General features: G+C 37.9%; 1 long non-coding RNA gene across 1 annotated transcript; it reads left to right on the forward strand.

Annotated features, from left to right (window-relative positions):
- Window positions 1-1,617: 1,617 nt before the first annotated feature.
- Window positions 1,618-26,500, forward strand: LOC145672762 (uncharacterized). Its single transcript, XR_014128641.1, has 2 exons — window positions 1,618-1,699; window positions 25,903-26,500. It is a non-coding gene; the product is annotated as an uncharacterized LOC145672762 (long non-coding RNA).

The raw sequence follows: 26,500 nt of genomic DNA on the forward strand, positions 1-26,500 counted from the left end.
CGATGGAACAGGTATTTGCTACTATTCTAGAATTGAGCTCTTGTATTTGACAACAATCAAGCAATTCACACTGGGATTTGTTTAACCATTTGCTTTAGCATTGTCCATTAATGCGATCTTGATTTATGAATGTAATTTTCAAATAGAAGGTCAGCTTAGTAAGTTTAATTACCATCATCACGAAGTCTGTTTCCGGAACCCCTCGAAACCATAAATGAAAAAAGTTAAGGAAGGATGAAAGAGGAAGAAACGAGAAAAAGGATAAGCGTTAAAAATACAAAGCAACATCCAGCATTTGGTTATTCTTTCTTATGAGGAGCTTTGTGTGGAGGAAATGGGAAGTGGAGGGGGTAAAGTTAAAAATGGATATTATTGTAACGGAGCATTCCGAATTCCATCTAGCTCCATGCTAATCCTATGGACTACAAACGACAATCGATAAACCGGTTCGGTCAGATCGACTCTCAGGTAGAACTTAAGAAATGCCTGCAATCACCAAAACACTGGCCAACGTCAGTTTAGTTACAGAAAGGAAAACCTCTGATTCTGACTAATTTCAGGATGCTGAATTCGAAATTGATAGCCGTTTTACTACATTAGCTCGTATTTTGGCGTTATGCGTTGTTGCCAATTTTGCCATTTCGTAGGGACGGCTTAAATTGTCATCGAAGTAACCGGTCCGACAATGCTATTTGAGTAAGAAATAAATTAAATTTCACTCAGTTGTCGACAGATAGGATTCCCCTTGTTGTTGGCATATATATATATATATATATATAACAATGAATACCGGGAGGACGGGGATGATTGAAATGCTTGACCAGGGTGTCTACTAAAATCCCAAAGTGAAATTTCCTGACTTTTTCGTGACCTTTTCTTTACCAAATCATAAAATTTCCTAATATTTTCAAGAGCGAATTTGGGTGCGAATTAGGCCGAATTTTCATCCATGCGATAGAAACGTACTTTGCTTGCGATTTGGAAGCGTCTAAAGCTAATCATAGACATTTTTGGTGGTTAACTTTGACATTTTATAGAACAAAAAAATTTACAATCTGTATTTACATTTGATCAGTTAAAAAAATCGTGACCCAAAAGCTAAATTTCGTGACTTTTACGTGACTTTCATGACCATTTTCTGATTTCGTGACTTTTTCGTGACATTCGTGACTTTCGTGACTGATAGACACCCTGTTGACACTTGTGTTCCTCCCCCTCCTTTGTTTGTTTGTTGTTAGACCACTGAAACCGGTTTTAAAAAATAGGGTCTATGTGGCAACAATGAGCGGCACGATGACGCGGGCGAAAAAAGCGCCGGCTACGCCGTTATTGTGTGGCTCAGGGCCATATGCATAGTTATTCTGCGGGCTACTTAAGGGCCACGTACGCGACACTTGATAATTTGCGTTGCAGAGTTCTCCCACAGGGTCAAACTAGCCCGCAACCTCCCCGTAAGTCAAGGGAAAGGCTACGGGAGCTTCAAAGCACCCCTTGGCAGCCCGTAGCAGTCTGTTTTGTTATAGAAGATGGATATGCTTGGTGCAAAAGATCTATTTTATAATAATTTTGAAGAATTTATTCAACAAGTGGATGAAATATCTAGAAGATATGTAGCATCGAGAATGTTCAGTAGTACATCGATTGAGTACAAGGTCTGAAATGCAGCTGACTGTCATTCTAGAGTTCTGATAAATACCAGGTGAGTGTTATGGTTATTTTCTTAATAAATTAATATTTACAATATTGTTTAGGCAGAAACTTACGTTCAATGTTAAACCAATATTACTGTTTATCAATGAAAATAAGTTTGGAATCATATTATTTCTGGTTTTTCCCTGGATTAAGTAGACCCATGTGTAAACTTTAAAGAAAAGATATGTTTGTGAAAATGACTACAGTAACATGTAAAACAAAATATATCAATTAAGAGGTAAATCTATGCCAATAGAAAATATCATAGGTAAAAACAGAAATATCACTTTAAAATCTGTAACCGAGCTAAATAAATATATGTAGAAATGGGAGTGCAGATTAAGAATACGGGGCCAATTTTGAAAATGAAAAGTAAAATATGATAATTCACAAAGGAAGAGAAACATTAAGTGTAAATAGGAAACATGTAAGTCGTCTGTAGAGATGGAAACAGCGTAAAAAATGTAGTTCAATACTATGGAGTAATAATACAAAGCTACCTATATTAAACAAGTACCACAAGTTAGTCCTTAAATTTCACATTTGTTTTCCTTTATGCGCATATCCATCATCACTGACGTTCGTGTTCGATAAGGACGCATGAGCAGGTCGTTCAAGCTCGCTTTGCTCTGATTCGGAGTAGATGTAATGCTAGCTTGTGGTGGCCACGTAGCACAGGTTGGTGCGTGCTTTTGCACTTGTCTTTTTTAATATATAACAAGTTTGCAAGTATACTATAAATCCGTGTGCAGTTAGTGGGTAGGCGCCAAGAAAATAAAAGAGTAGAAAGTATTAAAAGAAAAATAATGAAAGACTTGTAATCAGTGGCGAACCTTGAAGGAAGTTACAACAGTAAAAATTAAATTTTTATCACTTCAAATTAAGATAAGAAAATTAACCCAATATACTAACCATCGTATAGTATACTAGCAGCGTTCACCCCGCTTCGCTGCGGTCACCCCGGAACGCAATAAACTTTGTTACTTAGATAATTTTTACTTTTTCGCTTTCAAGTGATATGATAAAAACCATAGAAGATTGCAGTAAATCTTAACATTATATCGCCTGTCATTTATCTTAACCCGCCCCGCTTCGCTGCGGTCATCCCGGTGCTGGCATATTGTAAAAGTGTCTGTAAAAATAAGCAAATCAATTAAAAAATTTTAAACAGAAGATTCAAGCTATTTTCCGCTGTATATCGCCTGTCATTTATGTTAACCCGCCGAGTGACACGGTCATGCGGGTTGCATATAAATACGTTTATTTTTACCTATGATGAACTAATAACAAAGGATTTGTACGTTATGGACACTTGAATGGTCAATTATCTCAAGACACTGGTAATTAAAAATTAAAGTGATATGATAAAAACCATCTAGGGTCCAAATCCTAATAACCCCCCAAAAATGAAAGAAATTGGTTCAGCCGTATTAGCGTGATGAGCGGACAAAATTTTGTACGTTCTCTTTTATATATATAGATGTAATCAAAACATTAGGCAAGTTTGTTAAGTTGAATTGAAACGATGGAACTATAATTTTAACCGATGTGACTTCCTTCTAAAGGCACCATTGCTTATAACTTTTGTTGGCGCCTTTCAACATGTTCTTAGTAGGGTATCGGCATGCGCCAAGAAAAGAGTTGTTTAGAACGCATGATGACACTATTCTCTTGAAGAACTGAGTCACTGTTATATAAATTTAACCCCATATTCTTAATCTGTACGAAAGTAAATGATGTAACGTCACTGTCATGTAATCTACCCAATGTGCTGCAAGCTCTTTACATACTCCAATATGTTTATGAGTACCTTAAAGTGTTGATAGCAGAAAGCGCCCGCCTCTGTCCTTCTGCGCCCCCTATGGATGTCTGACTACGTTTTTAGCATCATTTACCCAGTAGGTTAGCTAATAGCCCATCATTCAGGCATACATAATAAAGTAAAAGACTACTAATAAAATAAGGCATTAGAATACGAACTTTAGGTAATGTACAGTCAGCGACAGTAGAAACTGGAGGTTGGATACATACGAAATGATAGCTTTTTCCAGTAGCAGAATAGTTTCACTCGATGTCTGATAGTTGGACAACCAACATGAGAGCAAATACGTGCCCGAAAACATAACATGCCAGGATATTCCTCCATTTGGAGGAAAAAGTATTACTATCTGAGAGCATCACTTAGAGAAACAACCACGAGATAAATCTGCAGAAAATCCATTCACTTTAAGATCAAAGAGATAGGAATTAATGCAAAGGAAACGAAAAGAATAATACGCATCATGCAGAGACCGAAAAAGTATGGAAAGCTAAACAAAATGAGAAAACAAGGAAAGAGGGAAAGGAAAGAGCAAAAGACATGGGAATAAATTATATTTTAACACTTAAGAATAAACAGTGTCCGTCTTTCCTCCTGCCCGCTGTATCCGTCCTGGTTTTTCTCCCTTCACAGGATAAATCTCATTCAGCATCAAACGCGAACATTATTTATAGTGTTTAATTCCTTGAAAAAAGTTAACTCCATCCAGGCCGAGACCCGAAACCCAGACCATTAGAACGACAGTCAGACGCTGTAACCACTTACCTACACACGCTATGTCAACTTCGTGCGTTTATAAACCAGCCATTACCCGCGCTGTTATCAAACGTCTTAAATCAAACAATGTCGGGAGTTACCCCAGTTACACTTGAGGTTTGAATTTTATTTACGGCCTTCAGCCATCTACGGCAACAGGCCCCATGTTTTCATTAAACGCATTTGTTCTGTAGATTAAAATCAAGAATAACTTAATCTATACTCGTACTTACTGTTGTCTCTCTCTCTCTCTCTCTCTATATATATATATATATATATATATATATATATATATATATATAGAGAGAGAGAGAGAGAGAGAGAGAGAGAGGTATATTAAAATCGGATTAATGGGGGTTAAAAGAGTGATTTCGTAACCTCGAAATGGGTCTTCAAGACGGTGATCGCACCACTACTGACATCTGGTAGTCGTGTTAGGTATAGGGAACACACACATTAGAAATAAAGCTTCGAAACGATTAGTTGCAAGTTGTGCCGTAGATAAGTCGGTAAGGTGTCCGCTTGTTGAGTAGGCAACTCGAGTTCGAGTCTCGAATACACCAGTTACTTTTTCCTTCAAAATACATTTCTATATTTTTATATATGTTATTAATAATTGCTTTCTTGCATTTTTTGTAAATTGTCTTAAATTAGTGAAGGTTCAGTAAAATCAAGAAGGTTAAAATACATATATATGATTGTTTTATCCGTATGTACAGTCCAGAGATGGAGCGGGTCGGGGGCCACGGGTCAACAGAACGTGACCCACTGCAACCCCCCACCCACCAGGGCCCACTCTGTCTTAACAACGTATTACGACCCACAGACTCATTCTGCTCAGTGCATTGTAGACAGCTTCTGAACACGGGTGAATTTGTCTACTTTCAAGGCATCCTTTTTCATTTCATTTCTTTCTATTGGCAAAAGAACTTCAGGCAATTTTAAATATTGATATTTGCAACTGTAATAATAGCAATAGACCTTATTTGAGACGCAGCCTGTGATTTCTTAGAGGAGCTAACTACTGGGAAAAATGTTTGAATCATGTGTAATATATGAATTATTATATAAAAAATTGAATGTAACTATGTCTGCATGATCATCATATCCAAATTGCAAAGTCAAATGAAATGATTTTTGGTATATACTTAGGCCTCAATATCAACTAGAAAGTTATCATACATGTATCGGTTTCATTATATTACATATTCTAAGAGGGTCCGAATTTTTGCGAAAATTTTAGTATCTCACAAGCCGTTCAAGTTGGAGAGCTGATATCCAGTATATTAATTCTTTATCTAATATAAATAAAATAAAGAGTTTGTTTGTGTGTTTGTCTGTATGTCTGTCTGTCTGTCTGTGTGCGGCCTGGGAACCAGACGAGTGGACCGAGAGCTACCAAATTTTGGTCAGGGGGTACCTTGACCTAGGCGCCAGATCAAGACGAAGCCGTTTTCTTTTCAAATTTCGAACCAGAGGGGTCTCAGTGGGGCTTTTACGGAACCGGCTTGGGAACCAGACAAATAGACCGAGATTTACCAAATTTTAGTTACAAATACCATGATCCACGCTCCAGATCAGACTTAAACGTTTTTCTCAAAATTCGAATCAGGGGGTCTCAGGGGAGCGTTTATCGGGACATGTAAAAGTAGTAGAAAATTTCCGAAATTAGTGTCGAATTCATAGTTCTCGCGGTCGCTGAAATCAATAATGAAGCTCCTCTCGCAATAAACTTCCAAATTCACGCTATTCGGCTCCTTGCCAGGGGTCACCGCGAGGGGGGGCGAAATATCGAAACATATAAAAGTAATCCAAAATGACCAATATTAGTGTCATATACATAGTTTTCGCGGTCGCTGAAATCAATTTTGACACTTCCATTAGCAATGAATTGCAAATTTAATAACAAATGTATGCGGACCGGGACTCAGCGGCAATGGAGGAGGGGGGGGAGAAATACCGAGACATGTAAAAAATAGCCCAAAATGTCCGATATTAGTGACAATTCCATAGTTTTTGTGCTCGCTGAAATCAATGGTGACACTTCAATTAGCGATGACTTCCAAATTCAGCTACTATTGTATGCGGGCCGCGGGTCAGCGGGTAGGGGATACCGAAACATGTTAAAATAGCCCAAAATGACCGATATTAGTGTCAAATTCAAAATATTCGCGGTCACTAAGATCAATGGTGACAATTTTATTAGCGATGACTTGCAAATTTAGCTACCATTGTATGCGGACCGAGGGTCACATGTGGGGGGAGGGGGTTACCAAGATGTAAAAATAATCCAAAATGACAGATATGAGTATCAAATCCATAGTTTTCGCGGTCGCTGAGATCAATGGTGACACTTTCATTAGCGATGACTTGCAAATTCAGGTGAAATTGTATGCGGGCCCGGGTGACATGTGGGGGAGGTTACCGAAACATGTAACAATTATCTAAAATGACCGATATAAGTGTCAAATCCATAGCTTTCGTGGTCGCTGAGCTCAATGGTGAAACTCCGAGCGCATTCACCCAATTCGGCTAAGGGCCGGAAGTCACGGGGGCGACACCGAGACACGTAAAAGTAATCCAAAATGACCGATATTAGTGTGAAATCCATAGTTTTCACGGTCGCTGAAATCAATGGTGACATTTCCATTAGCGATTACTCAAAATCCGCTATCATTATATGCGGTCCGGAGTCACCGGGGGATACCGAAACATGTAAAAATAATCCAAAATGACCTATATTAGTGTCAAATCCTTAGGTTTCACAGTCGCTGAGATGAATGTTGATTCTTCCAGAGGCGTTGACTTCTAAATACAACTCCCATCAGCTGGGGAGCAGAGACGTTCTTTTTAAATTTCAAACAGGGGTGTCTCAGGGCGCGTTTACAGTGATATGTAAAAGTAGTAGAAAATTACCGATATTTTATCGTTTCGTTGTTCAGTATGTTTACATAGATATTTTATCTGACCCTTGCGAAAAGTGGGTATTTCAGCTAGTTATTAATAAATGCAAGATATAAATTATTAATAATATACAGGGATAAAATTTTTAAAGCTGACGCCCGAAAGGCAAGAAGAAGTGAACCGAAGTGATTGAAATTGTGAACAGAGATTGCAGACATAAAATGAGGGTACGGGTTTCGTATTTTCATAAAGAAAAACGGTTGGGTGGTGCACGGACCCCTCCAAACCTTTGACCACGAAATATGAAAAGTGTTAGTAACACTAGGTCAAATGTGTAAAGGACATGAAGAATTGCAGGGAAACTTTACGTGTTGACAATACGCAAGAAATAAATGAATACTGGTTTTTATTTTCTGCGGAAAAACGGTTTTAGAGGGCAAAACTATCACCGAAAATTTTGAAAGTTTACGCCCGAAAGGCAAGAAGAAGTGAACCGAAGTGAATGAAATTATGCACAGATATTTTACACACAAAATAAGGGAATACGAATTTCGTATTTTCCTGGAAAAAAGATGGTTGGGTGGGGCACGGAGTCCTCCAAACATTTGATCACGAAAACATTGTAAGCGTTAAAGGTGCCTCCCGAAATATTATAAAATACTATATATACTGTTTGTGCTTACTGTTGATCTTCCAAATTTGAAAAATCAGATGGATACACTTGTGAAACACGAAAAATCTTATTTTACATATCCAATATCTACACACAATTTCTTTCGGTTCTGTCCACTCCTTCCGCCACCAGACGCCTCGGTCCACCCAATTTTTTTTCTTTGCAGGAAAATACGAAACACGTATTCCTTCATCTTACCTCTACAATATTTGAGGACAGTTTCATTCAATCCGGTCCACTTGCTTTTGCCTTTTGGGCGTCAATTTTCCAAATTTTGTGTGAGGGCCTTTTCCCCTTTACCGTTTTTCCACAGAAAATAAAAAATCGCATTAGTTTTTATTCGCATATTGTCACTACACAAAATTTCGTTGCAATCCTTCATGTTCTGTAGGCACTTCTGGCATACTATTATTAGCACTTTTGATATTTCGTGATCAAAGATTTGGAGGGGTCTGTGGCCCACCTAACCGTTTTTCCAGGAAAATACGAAACCCGTATTCCCTCATTTTATGTCTACAATATATGTGCACAATTTCATTCACTTCGGTCCACTTGTTATTACCTTTCGGGCGTCAAGTCTCAAACTTTTGGGTCTGGTTTATCGCCCCCTGAAACAACTTTGCCACAGAAAATAAAAATACACGTATTAGTTTATTTTATGTGTAGTATCTACCTACGAAATTTAATCAAAATCGGAGTGTTACACTTGGGAAGTGTTACTTGTCAGTCATTGTAGAATTATTTTCCTTGTTTTTCCATCAATAAGAAATTGCCTGACAAGTAAAGGGTCCAAATGGATGACTCGAGTTGCGGGATGACACTTAGTGCGACTGATAGAGGATATAGAAATATGTATATGTGCAAAGTTATAAGGGCTGAACGCCATAAGAAACGGAGGGGGATCAAAATTGATGGGAGGAGGGCTATGCTATGTTATTGAAATACATCAAATAAAGTATTGAATCATGAAAATAGTGAAAGATAGACAATGCAAACGGTGATAGTTTCTCATATTGACAGAAGAAAAATTGTCAGAGTAGATCGCGAACCTCTGGCGGCACCTTCAAATCCGCCATTTTGAAATCTGTGATAATTTTGGAAATGGAAAGGTAGTGATGTGATATATCAGTTAGGGCCAGCATTTTCTCAATAGTCAATTATGAACTTTAGTGATCGGTATCTGTACTTAGTTGTTAGATTTAGGATAATCATCACAGTTATTTACGAAAATCTAGGAGACTGATACTCGTATGTTGAAAGTTTGGACTATCACGAAAACACATGTAAGTTGAACATGTCTAAACCCAAGAAAACTAACCTCGAAATTTGATATCCAAGTTGTATATTATTATATTTCACTGTCGAATATCAAATGTCACTGTCAGTTTTCTTGGTTTGTAGATATGAGTTATTTTTTGTACATAATACGACTAATAATGCTAAAAGACTCACAAATCAAATTTAGTTCGTACCTTTAGCATTTCTTACAATCAACGTTCAATTGTAGTTCTTGGCCTTTCAAAATTATGAGCCTCATAGACTCCTTCTTTCTTACAAATATTAGTATCAATAATATAACCTATTGAAAAATTATCTTAACGGTAACCCACCGACAAACTGTAAGCAACCCCTGTAAAATTAAATGAAGTATTTCATTTTAACGAACCACGATTATGCTCTGTAGGCTAAGGGAGACAATGATTAAGACAAGTGAATGTTGATGGAAGATATGATGGAATGAGAATGTGGAAGGAAATTAAAGTATCCCGAGAAAACCCACACACGATACGATGGTGTCCACCACAAAGTTTCTTGGCTGAGGATCGAACCAGAGGCCCCACGTACCAGAAATAAGTGTTTACCACTGCTTCACCGTGTCCTCCCCCAATCCCTAAGAGACGCGGGCATCCAGTTAAGAATAACTGACATAAAAAAAGATACTTACCATTTTCTCACAAAGGAAACTCCACGAATCCCACATTCTGACCGTTTGTACTTCTTGTATGTTGGTTTATCACAAACATTATTTAGCATATCGATACATCTGTCAGAATATTAGTGTTTCCTCCAAAGTAGGAGCAGGTGACTTAGTGATAGAGCGCTTACTTCTGGTGCGGGATGGACCTCGTTCGATCCCAGACTTAAAGATTGTAGTGGATACCATCGTACCCGTGAGATTTCTCGGAATTATCCTGTTTTCTCCTACATTCTCATTTCACGAATTATTTCCCAAAAATTAGCTTCCATCCATTACCTCTCTATATTATTGGATCTGATTTCAGTTTAGCATCCCTTGGGTAGCAAAATTACATGAGATATGGAGATACGGATTAACGTGAGATCCGAAATGCTTGCGCTCCCGCCGCGAATCGGAGCCGGGTCTCCTTTGCGAAAGTCGCAGACGCTACCCAATATCCATGCGTGATCTCTCTGTCTTCATTAGCCTAGAAGGCATAACATTTAAACTTTATGGACTTCATATAATTTCAGTTCTTCCTTGATAGCCAATTCTATACTGAGACAAAGTAGATCAATCAAATGTGTCCATCTTCCCTTTTTTATAATTTTAATGATGTTCTTGTAACTTTGGCCGTATTCTAAGATTCCTGTTAGTTGAATTACGTATTTAATTGTAGTTAACTTGCCTCGGTCAACGTTTCATAAAATATCCAAATAATTCTTCAATTTCTTTGAGGTGACCTTTGTGCTGCTCCTGTACCATATCGAGTTGTGCATTAATGGAAGTCATGGCTAAAAATAATATACATTTCCTTTACCCCGACTTCGATCCGACATTTTGTGCTCGAGTTATCGCTGTTTTCGGCATTTTTGCGACTGGTTTTTGGCTGGTCATAGCGCCAAAAGGAAGCATTTATGCACCCAAGTTGTCTTATCATGGTGTCAGGAATCAGCTCCCAAACGTTGTCAGTGTTGTTTTGAAACACGCTCTATATTTCTATCCTGTTTCTGATTAGCTTCTCTTTGCCAATCAATTTCCAGTATTCCCAAAACAAACCAAAAGTGAACTAAATTCACTAAATCGCCTACCCTCTATGCTTTCTTCTTTTATAGTGCTTATTATATATTTATATTATAGTTGACAGAGATTGCCAATATTGATTGAAATATCTGGTTAAAATGCTAGTAGAAAAATTTCCTCTTCAGTACAGAAATTCCCTCCTTGCATCCTACCGCAATTTTAGGCGAGATGGGATTAAGTAAGATGGGAATTCCCATCTCGCCTAAAATGATAGACATTCTTATCTTGGAGATATAAGTGGCTGATAAATCGTAGGCTGAGTGGGATTAGGCTAGATGGGATGGAATCATCTGAAAATGTAGGGGGACGGTTGGTAGCGGCATGACGTCACGCCGTACCCCATGCCTATCTGTGTCCATTGTAAATGCTTAGGAAGTGGGGGTTCACCATACCCAGTTTTTTGGAGGTGGGGATAGGGTCCCCCGCGCTCCCACGCACTTTTACCCCTGCTGCTAAGTATTAATTGCTGTGAGGACTAACGAAAAATATTATGTGATAATAATAATAATAATAATAATAATAATAATAAAGGATCTGAATGATACAGATATTTTTTCAACTTTTGTTATAATTGCTGTGGGTTCCCATGAATCTGGTTATATTGTTTTTGTAAGGAATAAAGAGGCTTCAAACAACAATTTGATTTGTATAAAAGAAAAAAAACTAAGCACTAAGCACTGACGAGTGACCTTGTGTCTGTTTTTTAAAACACAATGTTACGAGGCACAGAAGCCACCACGCCTGCGGTGTGCTTGCTTTTTTGCCTCAGGGAGATTCAGTACTAAAATTAAGACTTTCATTCTGTCAATTTATATGTAGCTATCAGTCAGTCACACAGGTTCTTTGCAACGCTGAATTTTACAAGAAAGGTTTTGTTCATCGGGTAGGAAGCGAAGCCCATCGTACGTTGTAATCCTTTCCCCTCTTTTGCATAGTGTGTGAAATTTAACTTGTAAACTGTAGTAAGTTACAGAAAAGAGAATGCTTTTTTTTAAATGACATTATCGAATAAGATTGACCACTATTACAATATATTCAAGATGAAAAATATTCATTTAACAGTCGTCGTACTTAGTTGTCTGCACTGAAATTCCCATAATGTGCTTTCTTTTTTTCTAATATGAGCTCCGAGCTTCTTCGTGGCTAAGTGGTTAGCGTACGCGCCTTTGGCGTGAGAGACCCGGGTTCGATTTCGGTGAGAGCTCATGTAGTTCGGATTTCACGATTAATCAGTAGGTCCCGTCTCATATAGCCTCGCTGCTGAAAGGGACGACAAAATCAACTCAACTCATATTCAGCACCATAGGAGATATAACTCCGAGGTGAATTTTGTCCCTGGAAAACCTCCCAAAATCATCAACGGTACGAAATATGTCTGCAATGCAAGATATCAATCATTTCCAACTCTATGCTCTGTGACCTAGTTTGCTTTTCATGTTTTCAGTAAACTAGACAGACAAAAAGGAAGAATAGAGGCTTTCTTCCAGAAAATTGTGTTCGAGGGTGGGGGGTCACACAGGCCCGTATCCATGGGGAGTCTAGGGGGAAGGGCTCACCCTAAATTTTTACATGAGAATGATTTATGAGCATTAAAGTAGTCAGCCATTAAGATTTTTTCTTTTTGTTTTAGGATGATACTAGATTCGACTCCTGGTGTAAGCTCAACTTTCAGTTCTGTGTCATTTGCATGTCTCGTTTCAAACAGATTCGTTGAAAAACCTCTAAACATGTGCTATGACGTATGCGAACTAAAGTTTTTTTAGCAAAAAAGAGAAATTTCTTGCTTTAGACTCTGCCCTGTAATCCAGTTTTTCTGGAGGCGAGATAGTATAGTTGGGAACTGCCAATCAGATTCAAGTTCCGAACCCACATTAAAGAAACCTTCCTTTATAACCTTGGTGTTGTATAAGGGCGAAAAACAAAAATATGCTGATAGCTCCAGTAATAGATATTATGGGAAAGAGATTTAAAAAATAGGTGGTTTTGAAATAAAGAAAGGAAAATACCTGAGCTTTATTAGTATTACTAGCATATATTACCCGCTTTGCTAAGTTGAAATGAAAATTTAAAAGCACAACTCCGTATTTCATGTGTTTAGTACCCGTGAAATATGCTGTTTTCGTTTTTAATGGCATCGATTTAAACAGCATCGGAAAGATCATTGATCATCTCGGCGACCCTAAAAATCATGGATTCGACACCAATAATGGTCATTTTCGGTCATTTATATGTATATTTCCTCCTCCCCCATGTTGCGGGCCATGGCACACGTTGCCCCCATCACTTTCTCCCCTTCCCGCAAGTGGCGGAACTGATTTTGCATTTAAACCGAATCGAAAATGTCTCAGTTCATCAGAATGATCCCGAAAACTTTGGATTAGGCACTATTGTTGGTCATTTTTGATTATTATTATATACAGCTCCCCCTCCCCCGTGCTGTGGCACACAGAATCAGAATTTGTCACTGTTAATCTCAGCTACTCCTAAAACTATTGACTCGACACTAATATTACTCAGTTTTGATCATTTTTAAATGTTTATACCCCTCTCCTCCATTGTACCCCCTTCCCAACTATTAGGGCTGAACTTGGATTGAAACAGCATCAGAAGTGTCACTGTTTGTCTCATCGGGCCCGAAAACTATGGATTCAACACTAATATCGGTCATTTTTGATCATTTTAAAATTTCTCTTCCTCTCGCCCTTCCCTACGTTGCTTTATCAAGGTGAACAGCCTAAAGTAATCCCTGCCCCTACACTCATGTATGTTGAAAATTTGATTTAGATCGGTCGGGTGGTTCAAGAGTGATGAAGTCACAAAGGCAGTCATATTTATTTTTTTACATATATCTCCCCCTCCCCTATATTGGCTCGTCAAAGTAAAACGATAAAAAAAACACCCAAGGCCCGACCCTCATATTTGTTGAAAATTAGATAGAGATTGGTTGGGTGGTTCAAAATTTATTAGGTTTTATTAATTTCTATTTATATGTCCTCCTCCCCACTCCCTAGGATGTACCGTTAAAGTGAAATTACAAAAATGTTTCCAGATCCAAACCTCATATATCTTGAAAATATGATTGCGATCTGTCGGATATTCAAGATAGTTCAAGAGTTATTAAGTTACAAAAATAGTCACTTTCAGTCTTATATAAATTTATTTTTATATATCTCCCCTCCTTCTTCGCCCCCACGTTGCTCCGTTAAATTAAAATTACAAAAACGATCCCAGGCCTGAGCCTCATGTATGTTGAAAATTTGATCAAGATCGGTAGAGTAGTTCAGGAGTTATTAAGTTTTATTTATTTTTACACCCCCTCCCCCTAAGTTCTACCTTCAAAGTGAATAGCCTTCAACCAGCCCAGTCGTAAAACTCATCCATGTTACAAATTTGATCAAAATCGGGGGGCGGTTCGGGAGATTTAGAGTCACAAACATATTGTTTCTTAATTATATATATATATTAGTAGTGTCGAATCTAGATATTTTCAGATGGGGGCAACGTGTGCCATGGCCCGCAACATGGGGGAGGAGGAAATATACATATAAATGACCGAAAATGACCATTATTGGTGTCGAATCCATGATTTTTAGGGTCGCCGAGATGATCAATGATCTTTCCGATGCTGTTTAAATCGATGCCATTAAAAACGAAAACAGCATATTTCACGGGTACTAAACACATGAAATACGGAGTTGTGCTTTTAAATTTTCATTTCAACTTAGCAAAGCGGGTAATATATGCTAGTAATACTAATAAAGCTCAGGTATTTTCCTTTCTCTATTTCAAAACCACCTATTTTTTAAATCTCTTTCCCATAATATCTATTACTGGAGCTATCAGCATATTTTTGTTTTTCGTCCTTATACAACACCAAGGTTATAAACGAAGGTCTTTTTAATGTGGGTTCGGAACTTGAATCTGATTGGCAGTTCCAAACTATACTATCTCGCCTCCAGAAAAACTGGATTACAGGGCAGAGTCTAAAGCAAGAAATTTCTCTTTTTTGCTAAAAAAAAAAACTTTAGTTCGCATACGTCATAGCACATGTTTAGAGGTTTTTCAACGAATCTGTTTGAAACGAGACATGCAAATGACACAGAACTGAAAGTTGAGCTTACACCAGGAGTCGAATCTAGTATCATCCTAAAACAAAAAGAAAAAATCTTAATGGCTGACTACTTTAATGCTCATAAATCATTCTCATGTAAAAATTTAGGGTGAGCCCTTCCCCCTAGACTCCCCATGGATACGGGCCTGTGTGACCCCCCACCCTCGAACACAATTTTCTGGAAGAAAGCTTCTATTCTTCCTTTTTGTCTGTCTAGTTTACTGAAAACATGAAAAGCAAACTAGGTCACAGAGCATAGAGTTGGAAATGATTGACATCTTGCATTGTAGACATATTTCGTACCGTTGATGATTTTGGGAGGTTTTTCCAGGGACAAAATTCACCTCGGAGTTATATCTCCTATGGTGCTGAATATGAGTTGAGTTGATTTTGTCGTCCCTTTCAGCAGCGAGGCTATATGAGACGGGACCTACTGATTAATCGTGAAATCCGAACTATATGAGCTCTCACCGAAATCGAACCCGGGTCTCTCACGCCAAAGGCGCGTACGCTAACCACTTAGCCACGAAGAAGCTTGGAGCTCATATTAGAAAAAAAGAAAGCACATTATGGGAATTTCAGTGCAGACAACTAAGTACGACGAATGTTAAAAGAATATTTTTCATCTTGAATATATTGTAATAATGGTCAATCTTATTCGATAATGTCATTTTTTAAAAAATAGCATTCTCTTTTCTGTAACTTACTACAGTATACAAGTTAAATTTCACACTGTGCAAAAGAGGGGAGGGATTACAACGTACGATGGGCTTCGTTCGCTTCCTATCCGATGGACAAAACCTTTCTCGTAAAATTCAGCGTTGCAAAGAACCTGTGTTGCTGACTGATAGCTACACATAAATTGACAAAATTGTAGTACTGTCTGCCTGAGGCAAAGTCTTAATTTTAGTACTGAAGCTGCCTGAGGCAAAAAAGCAAGCACACCGCAGGCGTGGTGGCTTCTGTGCCTCGTAACATTGTGTTTAAAAAAACAGACACAAGGTCACTCGTCAGTGCTTTGTGCTTAGTTTTTTTTCTTTTATACAAATCATATTGTTGTTTGAAGCCTCTTTATTCCTTACAAAAACAATATAACCAGATTCATGGGAACCCACAGCAATTGTAATAAAAGTTGAAAAAATATCTGTATCATTCAGATCCTTTATTATTATTATTATTATTATTATTATTATTATTATTATTATTATTATTATCACATAATATTTTTCGTTAGTCCTCACAGCAATTAATACTTAGCAGCAGGGGTAAAAGTGCGTGGGAGCGCGGGGGACCCTATCCCCACCTCCAAAAAACTGGGTATGGTGAACCCCCACTTCCTAAGCATTTACAATGGACACAGATAGGCATGGGGTACGGCGTGACGTCATGCCGCTACCTACCGTCCCCCTACATTTTCAGATGATTCCATCCCATCTAGCCTAATCCCACTCAGCCTAACGATTTATCAGCCACTTATATCTCCAAGATAAGAATGTCTATCATTTTAGGCGAGATGGGAATTCCCATCTTACTTAATCCCATCTCGCCTAAAATTGCGGTAGGATGCAAGGAGGGAATTTCTGTACTGAAGAGGGAATTCCTCTACTAGCATTTTAACCAGATATTTCAATCAATATTGGCAATCTCTGTCAACTACAATATAAATATATAATAAGTACTATACAAGAAGAATGCATAGGGGGTAGGCGATTTAGTGAATTTAGTTCACTTTTGGTTTGTTTTGGGAATACTGGAAATTGATTGGCAAAGAGAAGCTAATCAGAAACAGGATAGAAATATAGAGCGTGTTTCAAAACAACACTGACAACGTTTGGGAGCTGATTCCTGACACCATGATAAGACAACTTGGGTGCACAAATGCTTCCTTTTGGCGCTATGACCAGCCAAAAACCAGTCGCAAAAATGCCGAAAACAGCGATAACTCGAGAACAAAATGTCCCACCTCAGCTTCTTTCCTGCTAACCTAGGTGCTCTCAGCGACGAACAGGGGGAAAGATTCCACCAAGATATAATGGCAATGGAGAAAAGGTACCAGGGACGATGGGATCCTTCAATGATCGGGGACTATTGTTGGGGTCTTGTTAGAGAATGCAACATTTCTTACAAAAGAAGGAAGTAGTGTACGTTTTTGTAACCCAATGGAAGTTTCATATATTGTGATAGTTTTGATTGTCTTTTCATGACCTTTTGGTACATTTGTATTATTTTTGTTTATTGTAAATTGTCACACTTGTAAATTATATTGTATTATATTTTATATATGTGTTTGTGGTAATAAAGCAAAACGTTTTACCTCAACTTAAGAGATCTGAAAGCATTACTATAAGGTGCAATAAACAGTACACACAGTCAGTAGCGTACCCAGGAATTTATTTCGGGGGGGGTTCAAACTAAATATGAAGCTATTTTATATTAAAATTGCTAAAATTGCCCCTAAAATTAGGCTAAATTTTTAAAAAGTCGAAATTTCGGGGGGGGGGGTCCGGACCCCCGTGTCCCCCCCCCTTCCGTACGTCCCTGCACACAGTATACATACAAACATATTTATTTCTCTAGAAAGAATAAAGCGATTATTACGAAACTTGGTGGGTTTGTTAAATATGAATCAAAGTATACTTAGCTATAATTTCTATGTTAGTATATGCAAGGGGACAAGATCTTGGGGTGTAAAATAAACGAAAAGGGAAATTTTTGAGGGATTTTCCCGAAAATCCTCTGTTACGGGAAAATCGTACGTGATGGAGAAAAACCGACTGCATATTCAAATTCAGCGCAAAAAGTTCCTTTAAGAACAGGTATTTCCTTTTATGTAACAAAACCTTTGTTAACTAGTGTTATTGATACTAATATTTGTAAGAAAGAAGGAGTCTATGAGGCTCATAATTTTGAAAGGCCAAGAACTACAATTGAACGTTGATTGTAAGAAATGCTAAAGGTACGAACTAAATTTGATTTGTGAGTCTTTTAGCATTATTAGTCGTATTATGTACAAAAAATAACTCATATCTACAAACCAAGAAAACTAACAGTGACATTTGATATTCGACAGTGAAATATAATAATATACAACTTGGATATCAAATTTCGAGGTTAGTTTTCTTAGGTTTAGACATGTTCAACTTACATGTGTTTTCGTGATAGTCCAAACTTTCAACATACGAGTATCAGTCTCCTAGATTTTCGTAAATAACTGTGATGATTATCCTAAATCTAACAACTAAGTACAGATACCGATCACTAAAGTTCATAATTGACTTTTGAGAAAATGCTGGCCCTAACTGATATATCACATCACTACCTTTCCATTTCCAAAATTATCACAGATTTCAAAATGGCGGATTTGAAGGTGCCGCCAGAGGTTCGCGATCTACTCTGACAATTTTTCTTCTGTCAATATGAGAAACTATCACCGTTTGCATTGTCTATCTTTCACTATTTTCATGATTCAATACTTTATTTGATGTATTTCAATAACATAGCATAGCCCTCCTCCCATCAATTTTGACCCCCCTCCGTTTCTTATGGCGTTCAGCCCTTATAACTTTGCACATATACATATTTCTATATCCTCTATCAGTCGCACTAAGTGTCATCCCGCAACTCGAGTCATCCATTTGGACCCTTTACTTGTCAGGCAATTTCTTATTGATGGAAAAACAAGGAAAATAATTCTACAATGACTGACAAGTAACACTTCCCAAGTGTAACACTCCGATTTTGATAAAATTTCGTAGGTAGATACTACACATAAAATAAACTAATACGTGTATTTTTATTTTCTGTGGCAAAGTTGTTTCAGGGGGCGATAAACCAGACCCAAAAGTTTGAGACTTGACGCCCGAAAGGTAATAACAAGTGGACCGAAGTGAATGAAATTGTGCACATATATTGTAGACATAAAATGAGGGAATACGGGTTTCGTATTTTCCTGGAAAAACGGTTAGGTGGGCCACAGACCCCTCCAAATCTTTGATCACGAAATATCAAAAGTGCTAATAATAGTATGCCAGAAGTGCCTACAGAACATGAAGAATTGCAACGAAATTTTGTGTAGTGACAATATGCGAATAAAAACTAATGCGATTTTTTATTTTCTGTGGAAAAACGGTAAAGGGGAAAAGGCCCTCACACAAAATTTGGAAAATTGACGCCCAAAAGGCAAAAGCAAGTGGACCGGATTGAATGAAACTGTCCTCAAATATTGTAGAGGTAAGATGAAGGAATACGTGTTTCGTATTTTCCTGCAAAGAAAAAAAATTGGGTGGACCGAGGCGTCTGGTGGCGGAAGGAGTGGACAGAACCGAAAGAAATTGTGTGTAGATATTGGATATGTAAAATAAGATTTTTCGTGTTTCACAAGTGTATCCATCTGATTTTTCAAATTTGGAAGATCAACAGTAAGCACAAACAGTATATATAGTATTTTATAATATTTCGGGAGGCACCTTTAACGCTTACAATGTTTTCGTGATCAAATGTTTGGAGGACTCCGTGCCCCACCCAACCATCTTTTTTCCAGGAAAATACGAAATTCGTATTCCCTTATTTTGTGTGTAAAATATCTGTGCATAATTTCATTCACTTCGGTTCACTTCTTCTTGCCTTTCGGGCGTAAACTTTCAAAATTTTCGGTGATAGTTTTGCCCTCTAAAACCGTTTTTCCGCAGAAAATAAAAACCAGTATTCATTTATTTCTTGCGTATTGTCAACACGTAAAGTTTCCCTGCAATTCTTCATGTCCTTTACACATTTGACCTAGTGTTACTAACACTTTTCATATTTCGTGGTCAAAGGTTTGGAGGGGTCCGTGCACCACCCAACCGTTTTTCTTTATGAAAATACGAAACCCGTACCCTCATTTTATGTCTGCAATCTCTGTTCACAATTTCAATCACTTCGGTTCACTTCTTCTTGCCTTTCGGGCGTCAGCTTTAAAAATTTTATCCCTGTATATTATTAATAATTTATATCTTGCATTTATTAATAACTAGCTGAAATACCCACTTTTCGCAAGGGTCAGATAAAATATCTATGTAAACATACTGAACAACGAAACGATAAAATATCGGTAATTTTCTACTACTTTTACATATCACTGTAAACGCGCCCTGAGACACCCCTGTTTGAAATTTAAAAAGAACGTCTCTGCTCCCCAGCTGATGGGAGTTGTATTTAGAAGTCAACGCCTCTGGAAGAATCAACATTCATCTCAGCGACTGTGAAACCTAAGGATTTGACACTAATATAGGTCATTTTGGATTATTTTTACATGTTTCGGTATCCCCCGGTGACTCCGGACCGCATATAATGATAGCGGATTTTGAGTAATCGCTAATGGAAATGTCACCATTGATTTCAGCGACCGTGAAAACTATGGATTTCACACTAATATCGGTCATTTTGGATTACTTTTACGTGTCTCGGTGTCGCCCCCGTGACTTCCGGCCCTTAGCCGAATTGGGTGAATGCGCTCGGAGTTTCACCATTGAGCTCAGCGACCACGAAAGCTATGGATTTGACACTTATATCGGTCATTTTAGATAATTGTTACATGTTTCGGTAACCTCCCCCACATGTCACCCGGGCCCGCATACAATTTCACCTGAATTTGCAAGTCATCGCTAATGAAAGTGTCACCATTGATCTCAGCGACCGCGAAAACTATGGATTTGATACTCATATCTGTCATTTTGGATTATTTTTACATCTTGGTAACCCCCTCCCCCCACATGTGACCCTCGGTCCGCATACAATGGTAGCTAATTTTGCAAGTCATCGCTAATAAAATTGTCACCATTGATCTTAGTGACCGCGAATATTTTGAATTTGACACTAATATCGGTCATTTTGGGCTATTTTAACATGTTTCGGTATCCCCTACCCGCTGACCCGCGGCCCGCATACAGTAGTAGCTGAATTTACAAGTCATCGCTAATGGAAGGGGTCACCATTGATTTCAGCGAGCGCAAAAACTATAGAATTGTCATTAATATTGGATATTTTGGGCTATTTTTTACATGTCTCGGTATTTCTTCCCCCTCCCATTGCCGCTGAGTCCCGGTCCGCATACATTTGTTATTAAATTTGCAATTCATTGCTAATGGAAGTGTCAAAATTGATTTCAGCGACCGCGAAAACTATGTATTTGACACTAATATTGGTCATTTTGGATTACTTTTATATGTTTCGATATTTCGCCCCCCCCCCCCCGCCGTGACCCCTGGCAAGGAGCCGAATAGCGTGAATTTGGAAGTTTATTGCGAGAGGAGCTTCATTATTGATTTCAGCGATCGCGAGAACTATGAATTCGACACTAATATCGGAAATTTTCTACTACTTTTACATGTCCCGATAAACGCTCCCCTGAGACCCCCTGATTCGAATTTTGAGAAAAACGTTTAACTCTGATCTGGAGCGTGGATCAAGGTATTTGTGACTAAAATTTGGTAACTCTCGGTCTATTTGTCTGGTTCCCAAGCCGGTTCCGTAAAAGCCCCACTGAGACCCCTCTGGTTCGAAATTTGAAAAGAAAACGGCTTCGTCTTGATCTGGCGCCTAGGTCAAGGTACCCCCTGACCAAAATTTGGTAGCTCTCGGTCCACTCGTCTGGTTCCCAGGCCGCACACAGACGGACAGATAGACATACAGACAAACACACAAACAAACTCTTTATTTTATTTATATTAGATAAAGAATTAATATACTGGATATCAGCTCTCCAACTTGAACGGCTTGTGAGATACTAAAATTTTCGCAAAAATTCGGACCCTATTAGAATATGTAATATAATGAAACCGATACATGTATGTTAACTTCCTAGTTGAGATTGAGGCCTAAGTATATACCAAAAATCATTTCATTTGACTTTGCAATTTGGATATGATGATCATGCAGACATAGTTACATTCAATTTTTTATATAATAATTCATATATTACACATGATTCAAACATTTTTCCCAGTAGTTAGCTCCTCTAAGAAATCACAGGCTGCGTCTCAAATAAGGTCTATTGCTATTATTACAGTTGCAAATATCAATATTTAAAATTGCCTGAAGTTCTTTTGCCAATAGAAAGAAATGAAATGAAAAAGGATGCCTTGAAAGTAGACAAATTCACCAGTGTTCAGAAGCTGTCTACAATGCACTGAGCAGAATGAGTCTGTGGGTCGTAATACGTTGTTAAGACAGAGTGGGCCCTGGTGGGTGGGGGGTTGCAGTGGGTCACGTTCTGTTGACCCGTGGCCCCCGACCCGCTCCATCTCTGGACTGTACATACGGATAAAACAATCATATATATGTATTTTAACCTTCTTGATTTTACTGAACCTTCACTAATTTAAGACAATTTACAAAAAATGCAAGAAAGCAATTATTAATAACATATATAAAAATATAGAAATGTATTTTGAAGGAAAAAGTAACTGGTGTATTCGAGACTCGAACTCGAGTTGCCTACTCAACAAGCAGACACCTTACCGACTTATCTACGGCACAACTTGCAACTAATCGTTTCGAAGCTTTATTTCTAATGTGTGTGTTCCCTATACCTAACACGACTACCAGATGTCAGTAGTGGTGCGATCACCGTCTTGAAGACCCATTTCGAGGTTACGAAATCACTCTTTTAACCCCCATTAATCCGATTTTAATATACCTCTCTCTCTCTCTCTCTCTATATATATATATATATATATATATATATATATATATATATATATAGATATATATATATATATATATATATATATATATATATATATATAGAGAGAGAGAGAGAGAGAGAGAGAGAGAGAGAGAGACAACAGTAAGTAAGAGTATAGATTAAGTTATTCTTGATTTTAATCTACAGAACAAATGCGTTTAATGAAAACATGGGGCCTGTTGCCGTAGATGGCTAAAGGCCGTAAATAAAATTCAACCTTCAAGTGTAACTGTGGTAACTCCCGACATTGTTTGATTTAAGACGTTTGATAACAGCGCGGGTAATGGCTGGTTTATAAACGCACGAAGTTGACATAGCATGTGTAGGTAAGTGGTTACAGCGTCTGACTGTCGTTCTAATGGTCCGGGGTTCGAGTTTCGGCCTGGATGGAGTTAACTTTTTTCAAGGAATTAAACCCTATAAATAATGTTCGCGTTTGATGCTGAATGAGATTTATCCTATGAAGGGAGAAAAACCAGGACGGATACAGCGGGCAGGAGGAAAGACGGACACTGTTTATCCTTAAGTGTTAAAATTTAATTTATTCCCATGTCTTTTGCTCTTTCCTTTCCCTCTTTCCTTGTTTTCTCATTTTGTTTAGCTTTCCATACTTTTTCGGTCTCTGCATGATGCGTATTATTCTTTTCGTTTCCTTTGCATTAATTCCTATCTCTTTGATTTTAAAGTGAATGGATTTTCTGCAGATTTATCTCGTGGTTGTTTCTCTAAGTGATGCTCTCAGATAGTAATACTTTTTCCTCCAAATGGAGGAATATCCTGGCATGTTATGTTTTCGGGCACGTATTTGCTCTCACGTTGGTTGTCCAACTATCAGACATCGAGTGAAACTATTCTGCTACTGGAAAAAGCTATCATTTCTTATGTATCCAACCTCCAGTTTCTACTGTCGCTGACTGTACACTAAAGATTAGTCGCACCATTTTCGTAATAAAAAAAATGACATTTGGTTGATAGTTCGTTCTTGCAGCTGGAAAAGAAGTGTTTTTCTTAAAAACTGCATGTAGAACAAGTGTAAACGATGTTTGAAGTAGTGGGTTTTTATTCAATTTAATACATATCAAAGCATATATCAGTAATCACGTAAGTAACTACTTTAAAAGCTAAAGAAAACTGTCCAAACCTAAGTACAACTAATGTAATCCAGTTGGTATGCATTGCTGAGCAAAATGTGTATGCAGTAGCTGTAAACATCGAACTCAAAACATGTTAGTAAGCATACACATAAAGGAAGTTGTTTGCAAGTATCAGGTTGTCTAAAACTTTCGAGCTTTTATAGGGTAGAATTGAGAGTATGTTAGTTGTGATTAGAAAATATTACGAAACCACATTTACACCAGTTTAGTCAATCCTTTTTGTCATTTCTCCGGTAACACCATAATCCTGTTGCTACAGAGCTTTTGTAGTTTCTGGTTAAAAATTGTGACACATGGTTTCAACAGATTTCTTTTTAAATCTAACTTTAAAACACTGCTCAAGGAGTTTTTACAATAATCGAAGAAACAATAATCGGATAGTGCCATGTCTGTGCTATACGGTGGATACATTCATGCTATACGGTAGCAAGAAAGCTTTCGGTCAGTTGGTGCGTGTTTGGCTTTAGGCTTTCTACGCTTGTTGTATTAACACGTGCTTTCATACAATCTGCCTTTTGTTTTATTTGCATGCGATATTTTAGATCATTCGCAGAGCGTCATATCATCACTGGTCGTTCATTGTTTTATTGGCTTGCTGCGAGCGTAAAACTCTTGAGTCAACCTTGAATGGAACACTGAATCCAAGGTTGCACCCATATAACTTTGTTACTGGAATCCAGCTTGCGGCATGCTTGCACCCTTTCCAATCAAGCCGAATGCAAGCTTACCGATTTTCAATGCAAGCGTACAGTAAGCAGTTTGCAAGTTGTCTCTTCTCTTATGGTCATATATTCTGAACCGAGTTCTCTCAGTTTCTGACTGATCAAGTATGTAAGCGCTCGAATGATGTTAGCCTGCTTTACCATACTCTTTCTGTTGATAAATTCCCGTCGTTTAATTTAAATTCCTAGGCACACTCGCACGAATTGTCGACAATTCAGGTCCGAGTCTATCGTTCTGCCCGACATCATCAGTTCGTGGCGCAAAATACTCTTTCAATTCCATCAAACACACAGCTTAATCTACCGGGGTGAAGTGTAAGCTTTGCCACAGATTGTAAAACTTCCGGTCTCTTCGACTTCAATCTTTCTTTTATATTGGTGTTATAGATTATCCGCTTTTCATCACTTGTGATCAACTGTATCAGAAATGGCTCGAATTCGTTACGTTTCAGTAAGATTCTCAGATAGAAATTTAATCGTGTATATCTCTTTGAGTCAGATCATATGCCACCACAGCGAGTGGCATTCTGGAACGAAAGCGACTGAATTGTGTTTTTACTGTTTTTTTAACGTATCTTGTTCATAAACAACATTAATTTCTTCGCAGGCCTGCGCAGCATTTACATTTTTATCGCAATAAAATCGTAATGCAGCTTTGCCGAAAGACACTCATTTTCACGACATGATGTCTTACGTCTGAATGAGAGAATATCGATACATTTTGCATATACTTGCTTCAACCGTCGGCTAACGAATGATGTTAAGCCTTACTCGCTGAGACTCATATAATCTGAGATTTGGGATACTCACGCCATCTTTTGTACAAAAGGCTTACTATTTTTGAACCTGACAGTCAAATTATGCTCCTGTTGCATCAGGACTTGAGATTCATAACAGCAAACTGTTGTATGTCTTCTCTTGGCCCTTTATCAATGCATTTTCTACTACTATACCGCTCACTAAAACGTTTTTTGGGAGGAAATGGGAGTGCCCCGAGAAAACCCACGGACACGATGTTCTCCACTTGGTCGGGTATGGAACCAAGGACCCTACGCACCAGAGGTAAGTGTTCTACCGATATGTTTTCGTGCCCCCTATAGCCATGTTCTAGTGAGCAGTGTAGTAGTAGAATAAACATTGATAAATAGCTCCGGGAATGCCTGAAATACATTGCTGAATAAATCTCAAGTGATGTAATGGAAAGTAGAATCAATTTTCTAATACTTAATTTTTTGAAAATATGAAATTTTATGTATCATATTACTTTTGCACCCAAAATGTGAATTATATCTTTTTCCTTCCTTTCAGGCAGTGGGGAATTTCGGAATGGATATCATGGACAGTGTTGCATATATCTCACTAAGATGCATGACAGCAGTTTTCCAAAAGAGTACTTTAAAAGAAAGTTGGAAGAGGATTGGATGCGGTGCCCTCTACTCTGTGACTGGGTATCCATGTAGAACACTCACTCCCATCGTTAACTCCGAGAGAGAGAGAGGCTTACAGTGGAGATATAAATAATTTCATCACAAGAGGACAACAAATGTAGCTGAGTGATAATTTGGAATGAGAAAAATAAATTTTCGTGTTTGAAGCAATTGTCTGTATAAGTAGAAACAGCAATTGTAAAGTTTTATATTGTACAAACTTTGCACTTTATAGACTAAAATTGATTTAAGCTAGTCGCAGAGTAAAACAATAAGTTTATTGAAAAATTATTAACGTGTAACAGTTTCGCACTCTATCCAGTTTGGCTTTATAGCAAAATATATTATTGTAAATTAATTGATGGGCTTACTTCTTGGTGGTGGTGATGATAATGATGAGGCCATAGAAATTGAACGTTTTATGTGAAATATGTTTGGATTGTACAATAAATAAAAATAAATTAGTCTATCGAAATGTA

This window comes from Thermobia domestica, chromosome 16 (genome assembly GCF_964235325.1).
Source record: "Thermobia domestica chromosome 16, izTheDome1.hap1.1, whole genome shotgun sequence".
Classification (NCBI taxonomy): domain Eukaryota; kingdom Metazoa; phylum Arthropoda; class Insecta; order Zygentoma; family Lepismatidae; genus Thermobia; species Thermobia domestica.